Below are 12,797 nucleotides of genomic sequence, written 5' to 3'. Positions count from 1 at the left end.
AGAAAAAGAATTTTAATAAAAGTTCCAAGTTACCTTCTTTTTCTCTTAGTTGGTAGAGTTTATAAAGACTGGGTATAGCAAGTAGGTTTCATCTTGAGTTAACTCCAATGTGAAGAACATAGCAAATGAAAACAGGGCTGACAGCCCTAGGCGTGTGACAGGGAGCAGTAATAAGCATGCCTCTGAGTATGGTGGGCAGTGAGGTTAGAACACCACCACACACTGTCTACTGTTTCCTGGAGACCCCACAACTATATGGGAAGAAGGCTCTTCTTTGAACAATACATTTTCTGTCAACCTAATGGACAGGCTGATAGCCCAAATTTTGGCACCAAAACAGATAAAGAAAACAATAATCTATGCACTGGTAAGATCACTAAACACAGCCCTGGAAAGCCTATACTCTAGTCCCAGGTTCTCAAGGGTCAGCTGTGTGCCCCCCCCCCCAGCTTGACTGCAGGAGATGGAGTGTGGTAGGGAAGGAGTAGTAGGGGAGGAATATTCGCTGGCCTTGAACATAGGGCTAGGCCTCATGAACTCTGAGAAAGATAACTAATTTCCCAAAGACAGTCACCTTTTCACCACAGCTGATACCACCCACACTCACGCCCACTCTTCCCAGTTTCTAGAGAAAACTCTAGAAGGTCACATCAAGTTAATGGACCTGGACCTGCTTCTTATGCAAATCCCAGCTGCTTTATTACAAGAGTTTCGGTTCATTTGAACTTTCTGGGTGACAATCATTCTCCTTTCCAATCGCGTTTCTAATCCCTGCAATTTCCACAGTGCCAGTAATTATGAAAGAAGTCTGAGGCACAGGTGTTCTGCATCCTGTCTGTGAATTACACACTTTAGTGGAACTTGCTGAGTGTATTCTGCAAATACTGAGTGGGGAGACTCTGAGAAGCTCCAGTGGTCAGGAAAGGATGGTTGGGCCAGCTTTTCCCACCGTGGTTTCGCAGCAACAGCATCCACAATCTGCCACAAGGGATCCCCCAGGGCTTAACATCCCTCTGAGGGAGGACTTTCCTGTCTAGTCCTGAGGCCCACAGGAGTCCATGTGACCACAGGGCCCGGTCCATCCTCCAGCATCAGTTCTATCAGTGATGAAAGGAGATTCATTCTCCACTGTGAATTCTGACACTTGGACTGAGAAAGGGAAACTAGTGCCATTATTGTGCCCCAAATTGCAATGTAATTATTGTAAGAATAAAGCACTTGGCCAACATCCAACCTTTAGTGGTATAAGGGAACTTAATCCTATGGATAGGCAGGATCAGGAGGTGGACAACTGCCCCAAGTCCCAGGGCCATGGGACTAAAACATAGCAAAACTCGAGTGTGAGTATGGACCAGGGTCAGTAGAAGGATGGGCTGAGAGGCAAGCATGAAAGAGAGGCTACCAGCAGGGATGCTGAATACAAGGGTACAACTCTGGCATCTCTCAGACCTGAGTGGAGTCCTCTAAGGAAGGCAACTCTCTTTGCCTTCAAAACTCCACTAACCTTCCCGGAAAATTGAACAAGGGAGTTTAATGAACAGTGACAAAGATGTCACAGGGAGCATCCGGGCCCTTACACTCTGCAGTGGCTTCATAAATGAGGGCTGCTGCTTTTATTCTTAATTAAGTGGAAATCCAACATCGCCCACCACGTCATTTCTCAGGCTCCCCTTTGGCCTCCTGGCCCAGTTTGTGTCCTCTTGTCTTGCACATCTGCAGTGCTGTGCTCTGCCTCTTTCCAACCCTTATCTCCTGTGACCATTCAGCAAGACATGGGGATGTGAGGAGATTCAGATATGCTTCGCAGACTGGATTGACACACCACAGCTGTGGGCGTGTCTCTGCATAACTGACTCATAGGCCAGCAAACAGAGAGGGGAAGACCCACCTGGGTGGGGCTATGGGTGGTGCCGACACACAGGCTGGTCACCTGGGTGGGACGGCATGAGAGAGAAAGCAGGAGGCGTGCCTGTTTTGAAGGACCCGGTCTTCCTGAGCTGGCATGCACTTGCTGCTCTTGCCTTTAGACTTCACTCTCTAGGCTTCCGGTTTCTTCAGCCTTCCAATGCCAGCTCCCACCAGCAGTTCTCCAGGAAGCTTCCAAGCCTTTGACCTTAGGCTGCTACCGCAGCCTTGATCCCCTTGTTCAGAGACTTCCATATTCTTGGGCTGAACAGCCACTTGATCATCCAGCTCTCAGGCACACAGACAACCATTGTGAGTTCTCCCACCTCTGATCCTATAAGCCAGCCTAATAAATCTTCCTGCAAAATTGTACATATATGTATTCTATTAATTGTTTCTCTACAGAACCTTAGTACATTGCCCTTGTTCTGTATCTGTCTCCATCTCCAGGACACCTGCCCCAAGGAGGCAGGCACAATGCCCTTCTCAGATCTGCCTTGTCCCCTAATGCCTGGTGCATAGTGGGTACTCAATAAATATTGCTGAAGAAATTTTGCCATCATCTGATGCTGAGGGCTACAACAGCAACACATACAAAGAGTTGAGGGACCCCTATAGTCATAGAGGATGCTATGATCTAAATGTGCCCACCTACCAAAAAAATCATATGTTGAAGTTTTAACCTCCATAGTGTAATCTGGAGTAAGTTCTTTGAAGAAGTGCTTAAGCTAAAATCTGGTCCTTAGGATGGGCAGGAAAACTTTTCCTTACAAGAGGAAATTTAAACACAGACTTGAGCAGCACAAAGGGAAGGTCATGTGAGGACACAGAAAGAAGGTGGTGGCCTTCCACAAGTCAAGGAGAGTGGCTCTGAGGAACTCAGATCTTCTGAGACCCTGATCTTGGACTTTCAGCCTCCAGAAGAGTAAGAAAACAAGTTCCTACTGTGCAAATCACCTAGTCTGTGCTGTTCTGCTATGCAAAACCATGCAGAGAGCTTCCTGGAAGGATGAGTATCAGCCAGATCTCCAGAGTGACACAGCAGAAGTGAGTCCAGGCAAAGGAGACAGGGTAGGTGTGTTAGGATCCAGTTGGCTAGGTAGAAGGTCAAGGCGAGGAGAAGCAGAAGGGTGCTCAGCATGGGCCCTGGCAAACAGCTTCAAACAGCAGGCCCAAGAGACATTAGCCTAAGAGATTTTGGTTTGAGATCTTTAAACTCTTTTCCCCACAAACCTAGTTATGTTATGTGTATGAACTCATTAAATCCTGGAAGCCTGGGAAAGAGGTGTCACCATCATCTCCTCAACAGTTGGGGAAACTGAGATGCACAGAGCTTAGGTATGTTGCCAAAGGCACAGAGCCATTATGTGATGGAACAGGGCTCCCAAGATCTGGAGCCCAGAACAACACTGTTCTGCAGCAGTGGAGGGACAAAGTCAGACATGATTCTAGAAAAAGACCTCTGGTTGATTTGGGGATGCAAAGCTGAAACCCAGTGGTAGGTATAGAAGCAAGTGGCCATCGTCTGGCAAAGACTGACCCAGTGAGAGCAGCCACTCTACTGGATCAGAGCTGGCTATGGATCATCACCTGACTCAAATGTCAATAGGCCAGAATGGTGCCACATGCCTATAATCCTAGCACTCGGACAGTGAGGCAGGAGGATTGCAAGTTCAAGCTTAGTCTGGGAAAGACTAAGACCTTGTCTCAAAAAAAAATTAATTTTTTATATATTTAGTACAGGGTCTCACTACACAGACCAGACTCATAGTGATCCTCCTATTTTCAGCCTCCCAAGCACTGGTATTTTACAGGTGCTCACCATCATGCCCAGTCTAAAAAATTAATTTTAAAAATGGTGGGCTAGAGATGTAGCTCAGTATGAAAGTCTTGGGTTCAATCCCTGGACTGAAAAGGGAAAAGAGACCAATTTTCCAAATTACCCAAGGAAAGCCTCCATGCATGTGATTAGGGGGAGAATGCACTCCTTAGCAGCACTACTGATGAAGACTTCAGCTTAGAAAAAATGTCAGAAAGGTCTATGTCATAAGACAGTGACACTGGAGTCAGAGTATAATGAGCAGGACCAACAGAGACTTCCAGAAGCAAGACCTTAAGACCTGCATCAGGCAAGACTGATATGGTTCTTGTCCACATGGAGCTCACACTCTCAAGGGTCCCTGGATCAAGCAGAAGAATTCATGCTGGCCATCACCTAGAGAAATCCACAAATTTCAATGGGTTAACACAATAAAAAATGTCCTTTTTCTTCATCTTATAGCTACACTGAGCAGGCAGCACCCCAAGGTCACTGCTCCATGGGAAGAGGGGGATGGAGAAGCCACATTAGTTCCTGGCCACCTCAGTCTGGAAGCAACACCTGCTGCCTCTGCTCAGAGTCCATTGGTCAGAACCAGTCATGTGGTACAAACCTAACTGCAAGGGATGTTGGGAAAGGTAAAGCAACACATGACTCCTGGGAACAGTGTTGACCTCAGAATCCATGAGTTTCATGCAAAATTGCATTATGTGAAACTTAACTTGGCTGTAGGCGTACTGTTACCAGATCTTTTCTGAGCAGTTGATCCTAACTTTTTCAAGGAATCATTCAGCCAACACCCCATGGGCCTGAGTCAAGGGTCTGCTACAGGTTATGTTACCACAGCCTGGATTCTGAATCCCAGAAAGATTCAACCCAGAGAGAAGTTCTGAAAAATTTCAGCTCAGCAAGATTTACCTCTTCCTCTGGGCAAGAGATAACTTGTTTATTTCTTTTCTCCAGATGCGACAGAAAGGGTAGAGAGGAACAAAACTAGGGTGAGGGCTGGCATTACCAAAGTGCTCATTAGTGGAAAGGAGCTGGGTGTTAACTCTGAGGGAGGTGGGTGATGACAGTAACAGAGTGGCCAGGTTTGGAGCCTACATTAAATGTGACAACAAGCAAACCAGGAGACAGAGTCAATTCATCACATCTCACCTGAGGGTGTTAATGTCTCTGGGTGACCAGGCCACTTTCCCAGAAGCTTGGGGAACCAGAAAACAGAGAGTCTTGAGTCCAGAAGGGACTCCATAATAGTGGCCAGCCCATTGTCCTCACTCTGAAGTGGTCCAAGTTTTCACATCCATTATCTGACTTAATTACTTGAAGCATCCATGTATATCAGGAGGGAAAAAGACCTTGGTGTCCTCTTGTGTCAGATGGGAAAGAGCCACAAAGAGGACAGTGTCTGGGCTGAGGCCACACAGCCCTGCAGGGAGAAGCTGGGCATGGCCCGTGCAACCTTCTCCCATTCTATCCTCTTCACACACAAAGTGACAAAGACCAACTGCAGTAGTGATAGCAAGCCCTGCTCCACCCTAGAGAGACCCTGTTCTGCAGTGAGGTTAGGGGTCACTTACCTGCCCCTGTCCCTGTACCAGGCAGGGGTGGCTGGCTCTGCAGCACAAACCAGCAAGCCTAATACAGCAGAGGGTTGTACCCGGGCTCTGTGTCCATTGAGTCGGCTAAAACTCTGCCCCATGCATCTGACTGGCACCTTTGCAGATAGGCAGAGAACGCTGGAGGGTCTCACACTGGCAGCCAGAGGTCCAGCCCAGGAACTGTGACGTGCCACTTCTGTTCACCACAAACTGGCTAGAATCCACCACTTAATTCTCCCTGCAAAAGCGCACAGGCCAGGAAGTCAGTGCTGTGACTCTGTCACAAGCAAGAATTTAGACCAGCAACTCTCATGATTGCCTTGATGAGCTTACCAGTGTGGGTAATAGCAATGACACCTTTTAGGAAGTCACAGGGCCCTGGAGCAGGAGCAAAATTGAGAGGAAGGATAAAAATGATGCCTTTAGTAGCACACTGGCCTCATGTGGGCCCCATGGTAGGATCAGTAGGCAGCTTCTAGATCTCCTGTGCGGTGCACATATAGGTACAGGAATGCATTTCCAAGCTGATTTGAACACAAATAGCTGCAGACATCACTGTGTGACAAGCTGGCTACAGACACCAGGGAAAGAACAAGCAACAAAAATAACACAACCTTCACCCCTAGGAGCTCACACCTCAGCCCAGGCACAGATAACTGCGTGACAAACGCCCATCTGGCACAGCATCAGAGCAGAACATTCACAGTGTAGAGAAGCAAAGCCAAGGAAGCCATGGCAGGCAGGTGTGGTCCTGGGGAGGGGACACTTGAATGGCCCTGAGAGGGAAATGTGTAGGTTTGAGATGGACAGAAGCCAGAGCAAAGGGAAGAGCAGGGGCCTGGTAGAATGTGCTGAGCTTGGTCCCTGAAAAGCAAGAGGCCAGGGCGGCTGCAGCAGGGGAAGGGACATGGCCAGTGAGGAGGTCATGGGAGACCAGCTCAGCCCAAGAAGGGATTTTGACTTCATCTGGGTGTGAGGTAACCTGAAATGTTGAGTGGGGACTGAAGTGACCCGGAGGACTGAACTGGAATATGAGGTGACTTTGGCAATGTGTCATCAGCTTCAGATATTTCTGCTCCTAAGCTCTGGCTTTGATACTCAGCATGCAGATGAGCTTGAGCAAGCGATTGCCACTCTGTGCCTCAGTTTCCTTCTCCTTGGGGTTGACAGTTGCACATATTTTTGCGTGGCACTCAATTGAGAAAGAGTAGGTGAAACACCCAGCACAGGGCCTGGTATCCTGTGGACTCTCAGTACAAGACAGTTGCCCAGGCAAATGGCACATGGCTCTGAGGTGGCACCCAAGTTGCCTTTCCTGGATGTGTCTTCCCACCTCCCATTTGCAGGATGGCTACTTTGACACTAATCCCAGCTGCCCAAATCAAGGAGCACTGGACACATATGAACACATTCAAGCTGGTATGCATCAGAAACCCCATGGCCTGAGATTCTCAAACACAATAGTGTTCTCTGAACAGCTTCAAGAAATGTGCTAAGACTAAGCCATCACTTCAACCAACTGGCACCATGGTCCTCTAGTGTCTGCCTAGCAGGTCAGGTGCCTGTGGTGTCAGGTCTATTCTGAACGCTACCATGTCTTTATCAACAAAAGTCTACAGAGAAAATGTGACAAGCCTGAGGACACCAGGAATGGAGTCACCTTTCCGATACTGTGACAAAATACCTGTGATAACCAATTCCGAAGGAGGAAATATTTGTTTCAGCTCTGTTTCAGAGGTTTTGGTCCACAAGCACTTTGGCCCCTTCTTTTGAGCCTGTGTGGCAAGTGAGGTAAGTGAGGTTAAGCAAAGCTGTTCATCTCATGGTGACCAGAAAGTGGAGAGAGAGGTGGGGAGGGACCCAGCTCCCAATGTCCCCTTCAAGGGCACACTGCACACCCTTAGTGACCTAATTCCCTCATGGAGGCCTCACCTCCTAAAGCTTCCACTACCTCCCAACAGTGTCATCAATTAAGGACCAGGCCTTCAATACATGAGCCACTGGGGGACAGTTGGGATATAACCCACGACAGGCTGTTAAAGCTGAGGGCAAATATGAACCCAGGAAAACAAGAGCTGGTCTAACTAGAAAAGAAGCCATCAAGGATTGTGTCCCAGAACTCACCTGAGCAGTCATACAGAAATAAGCTAAATACAAGATATCCTTGGTCGTGTCAACTGCACCCTGAGCTTAAGGGTGCCCTCATATCCCAGTGCTTTCTCAGCCACACCCCATCTCCTCATAACCAAGCACCTAAAGGGTTAATTTTCTGCACCCAACCCATCCTACACCAATTCTTTCTGACTGGTCACTGCCTGTTGGTCTGACTTATCAGAACGTGAATCTCACCCCCTGCTAAAGAATCTGTTTTTGCTTTATTGACACCAATATTCCCTTTCTCTGGAATTTTTGTACCTTTCACTTAAGACAAGCACCACCAGCCTCACCTAGGTGCTTGTGGGTTAAGTTCTAGGAGGTGGGTACATAGCCTCAGCCTGTCCAACTAGAACATCCCATCATTGTAATTGGCTCAGGGATAGGCACATGACTCAGCACTAACCCATGAAATTCTATCCTCGGATTGTTTGGATTTACTGAGAGAGTGACACTCCACCTTGGGCTGAAAAGTCTAGGGGCCTCCAGAAAGAGAAAGCATATTTCATAAAGAAATGAGAAGGAAAAAAAAAAGAGAGAGAGAGAGAAGTGCATTCCTGAAGACCTGGTCTGAACACCTGGACCCACCATACCTGAAAGTTCCATGGACTTTTCAACTTACTAACACTAGAATTCTTCTTTTGCATTTCTTTTCCTTATAAGAAAAAGGGTAATGAATTACTGTCCCTGTGAAGTAGCTTGCCTGCTGCAACTGCGTATCTGGTCATGCACAGGAATGTAAACCCCCTTGCAGAGGTCTCTACTGAGGATGGTCCTTGAGGAGGGCTACAAGAGTCAGGACCATGAGGAGCACAGTAACAGGCTCTGCTCCAGATGCAATTTGCAGAGTCTGAAATCACTCCCTGAGGCAATCTAATTTGAGGTGGCCCAAATTGCAGCAATCACTACAATTTCCTGGAATCCTCTCCACTCACTTTCCAGGGCCAGGGTGTTCATGGACCATGACAGTTCTGTTATCAGGCCTGGCAGGACGTGAGCTGTTCTGTGGCAGCCACTCCAAATGGTAGCAAGGTGGGCAAGAAGGTAATTTTCCTCCCTCCTGCTTCCTGGGGAGCAGCCCTCAGCTGCCACTGGTGCTGCCTGGCGGGAGTGGGGGGTCTGAGGCACAAATGAACCTCGACAGCTAATCATTGCCCAGAGCAGCAGGCCACGGTGATGAGCTCTCCCCACGGGAGAAGCGGCAGCCTCGTGTCCGCAAGCTCCCTGGGTCCCCAGCCTGAGAGCTGTTGGAATCTGCACAGGTGCGGTGAGGCCTCCAGATGCCTCAGGATCCTCCTTTGTCGCAGCCCAGAATGCATCAGCAAAAGATGCTTCCAGACCCATCTGTGCTCACACGTTGAAGGTTAAAGGTTAGATGAAGTAGAATCTATGACCTCTGAATGACCCAGTCACCAACCTCCCCTTCTACATGACGAGCCCCTTCCTCAAAGGTGGGGACATGTGTACTCACTCTGACCCCTCAAGGTCCTCACAGGGCCAACAATCAGGAGAGGCTTGCTACATCTTTGCTGAAAGACTGAATAAGTGAAAAATAACCCAACTCAGAGACCCTCACTTCACAGGTGGGGAAACTGAGGTCAAGAGAAAACACATAACTCATTTACAGCCTAACAGCTGCAAAGCAAATGGGTGAGGTGACCATGTGCCACGCTTGCCCTGGGTAGTCCAGTCTATGCCTACTACCCTGGTGTAACCATGTACAGTGGTTCCTTTCAGTTTCAAAAGGGTCCTCATTTGGACAGATCTAAGATCACAGTGTCAGCTTCTCATCACTCCGACAAAATACCTGAGTATAACAATTTAAAGGAGGGAAAGTTTATTTTCAGTCACAGTTTCAGTACATTGGCTGCTGGCTCCATTCTTCTCAGGCCTGTGGTAAGGCAGAAACACCATGGTAGAAGACCATCATAGAGGAAAGCTACCCACCTTGGAGAACTCAGGATGCAGGGGACAGGAGAAAAGCCAGACAGACAGACAGACAGACAGACAGACAGACAGAGACAGAGACAGAGACAGAGACAGAGACAGAGACAGAGCAAGACACAAAGAGACAAAGACAGAGAGACAGAAAGAGAACACTGCACACCCCTAAAAGTGTACACCCCTACCAACCTGCTTGAGAAAGGCCTCACTACCTAGTAACCCATTCAGCTATGAGTTCATCAGTGAATTAATCCATTAGTAAGGCAACAGTCTCCTGATCCAATTACTTGTCCAGGCCTCCCCCACCCCCAAATATTACTGTGAGAGGAATTAAGAACTCCATACCCAAGTCTTTGGGGTCTTCATGAGTCTTTATGAATTTTATGCTTAATAACAGGCTTGGTGGCACAGGGCTATAATCCCAGCACTCTGGAAGCTGAGGCAGAAGATCACTGTGAGTTCAAAGCCGGGCTGAACTACATAGCAAGACCTTGTCTCAAAAACTAAAATAATAGTAATAAAGTATATTTTTTCCCCTGTGAGTGTGACCTCTGGAGAGAGCAAGGACCAGCACATACAGGCTGTTCCTCTTCCTTCGCCCCCATCCTACCTGGTTCTCCCCACTTGCCAGGCTGTCAGATGCTCATAGGTGCACCATGACAAAGCTGTGCGGTGGCCAAGTAGGATCTGAGAAGACTGATTTAAACAACAATAAACCTATTTCCTTGCCACAGGCTTTCTCAATGTCCTTAAAATGTTTATATGAACAGCAAGAATAAAGAAAATGCTCTCCTAAAACAGCACAACTGCAGAAAGAAGGAGTTGTGGGGGAATAAATCTTCAAGCTATTTCCCTTAGTTTATTCCTTTACCAAACAAGTAGTTTACTCTGCCTCTGAATGTTATCCAGTTAACAGGGGGCAGGGGAAAAAAAAGCCCACACACAAGCAATTTATAATATTAAAGCACAGAAGCTCAAAATAGATGGCTCTTTGCTCAGTCAAGCAAGGCAGGGGCTTTGATTATGCAAACAGGGGCCTGAAGCTCAATGTGGGGGTGGTTAGAGGTGGAGAGAGAAGAACATACACAGAAGGAGATGGGTACAACTTAGCAGGAAACAAAAGTTATAGGAAGCAGTGAACAGAAGAGCCCCAGCCAGGGGGAGTCTGCAGACTTCTTAGGGATCCAGTGGCTCCTGCACAGAGCGCGAGATGGGGCTCAAGCCATTTTGGAAGACATGAAGAGTGACAACAGGGAGCTGGAAAGCTTGGGATATTCCAGCTAGTCACATTCTGAGTCTGCAGGGTTACAATGGTACATCAGACGCACAAGTCTTCCCATTCTTCCTGCTTCTGCCACGTAGCCTTGCTGAGGACTGGAATAGACCATGAAGTGTTGGTTGCCTGTCACATGACTTGCTTTGCCAATGGATTGTGGGTAGAAGTGGCCATCCCAGTTTCAAATGGAGGCCTTAAGAACTACAGGTGGGCAGCTGGAGAGATAGCTTAGCAGTCTAAGCACTGCCTGACAAGCATAAGGACTCGGGTTCAATCCCCGATAACACATGCCATGCCAGTCTCCCGCTGTGGTAGCCACTGAAACTGGGTATTGTGGTGCACGCCTATAATCCCAGTGCTTGGGAGGCTGAGACAGGAGAATCACTACTTGTCTGAGCTATATATTTTGAGACCCTGTACCAAATAAATAAACAAGACTTTTTAATTAAAAAAAAAGAAAGAATTACAGGGGAAATGGGGCCTGAAAGATGGCTCAGAGGCAAAAATGCCTGCCTCACAAGCGCAAGGTACTAAATTCAATCCCTGATACTTAAAAAAAAAAAAAAGAATTACAGGGACCCTTGGGAGTGAGAGAGCAGGAGAGAAAACAGTAGGAAAGGAGGATCTTGAAGAACCCAACAGTGCTGTGTGTGAGGAGCTGGCCCCAGCTCCCAGCTGAGCATGTATGAAACCAACTCCAAACATCAGAATCAAGCATCAAAACTGACCTCAGAGTAGTGCATCCTGGGAGACATGCACATGAGGGACCATCTTAAAAATATGAAAAAGTCTTTAAAAACTGAAAAGAAATGGAAACAACAGCCCAGAGAAGGTAAATCCGGTCTTGTGCCTCAGACCTTTCTAAATTGGTTGCCTACTTAGAAAAAAATACATCAACATTCTTCACAAGGTTTTAACAGGAGCCCAATTTTCAAAATGTTCCAGGTATAATCCAAAATCACTCCATATACAAAGAATGAGGAAAATCTCAATGATTTATGAGGCAAATGATAATTGACAGATCCCAGCCCCAAGATGAAAGAAATACTGAAATTATCAAAGACTTTCAAAGAGCCATGAAATAGGGACATACTTTAAAAATGCAAACACAGACATTTCTAGAAAAAAAAAAAACAAATATAGCCTATTAACAAAGAAACAAATGGAAATTTTTAACTGAAAAAACAACTGAAATTTATGGATTGATTTTTTTTTCATCTTTAGGACAGGGTGCACAGGGTATGCAGGGTCTCACTGCATAGATCAAACTAGTAGTGAGTCACAGCATGCCCCAGGGGCGGGGCCAGTATGGGCAGCCCCACGGATTGAACTCCCAAGCCCCTGCACCTGCTTATAAGCGCTTTAATCCAGTGAGCTATTTGGCCAGTCCTATGGATTTGATTTTTTTTTAAGTAGCTATAATAGCAGGGTGAATGAACCTGGAAATAGATGAATGTATGCTATCCAATCTGAGTAACAGAAGGAAAAATGATAAAATAATGTATAGGACTTCAGGAAACTGTGAGTTATCATCAAGAGCTCTAACATTTGTGTCTGTGGAGGCCTAGAAGGACAGGAGAAATATTGATGCAGAAAGGATTTGAAGAAATAGTGAATGAAAACTTCCTAATTTTGAAGAAAGGCATTATTTTGTGGATTGAAGAAGTTCAACAAACTCCAAATAATAAATTCCTCAAAGAAACCCAAGACTTGACATATCATAATCGAACTAATGAAAACCAAATAGGAAGAAAAAAAATCAGAAAACATCCAGAGAAAACCAGCAATGTTAATATAGAAGAGGGGCATACCTATGACTGCAAATTTCAAACCAGACCCTATAGAGACAAAAGACAGTGAAAGGTTTTTAAAGTTTTGGGGAAAAAAATAACAATCAACTTCAAAGTTCTGTATCTAGACTACTTATTTCTGACAGGCAAAAAATATCCTTCAGGAGAAAAAGCAAAATAAATATGATCTCAGATGAAGTGCCTCCTTAGGCAGAGTGCAGTGGCCAGGGTTCAAGGTTGAAAGAAGGAGGAGAAGGAGGGGAAGGGGAAGGGGAAGGAGGAGAAGGAGAAGGAGAAGGAGAAGGAGG

General features: G+C 46.6%; 1 long non-coding RNA gene across 2 annotated transcripts in view; it reads right to left on the bottom strand.

The window, feature by feature from the left end:
* Positions 1-12,797, bottom strand: part of LOC111813083 — a 23,658-nt gene that overhangs the window by 6,154 nt on the left and 4,707 nt on the right. The window contains exons 4-6 of one of the 2 annotated variants that reach the window (XR_002818420.1): positions 12,511-12,537; positions 5,385-5,563; positions 4,018-4,120 (exon numbers count right to left, since the gene is read on the bottom strand). This is a non-coding gene — a long non-coding RNA (uncharacterized LOC111813083). Of the gene's footprint in view, positions 1-3,847; positions 4,121-5,384; positions 5,564-12,510; positions 12,538-12,797 lie in introns of those variants that run through there. The other variant, XR_002818419.1, reaches the window with a different exon arrangement.

Source organism: Octodon degus, unplaced genomic scaffold (genome assembly GCF_000260255.1).
Source record: "Octodon degus isolate 3935 unplaced genomic scaffold, OctDeg1.0 scaffold00163, whole genome shotgun sequence".
In the NCBI taxonomy this organism is placed as follows: Eukaryota; Metazoa; Chordata; class Mammalia; order Rodentia; family Octodontidae; genus Octodon; species Octodon degus.
Note: the sequence above shows the minus strand (reverse complement) of the source record. Positions and strands in the feature narration are given on the sequence as shown.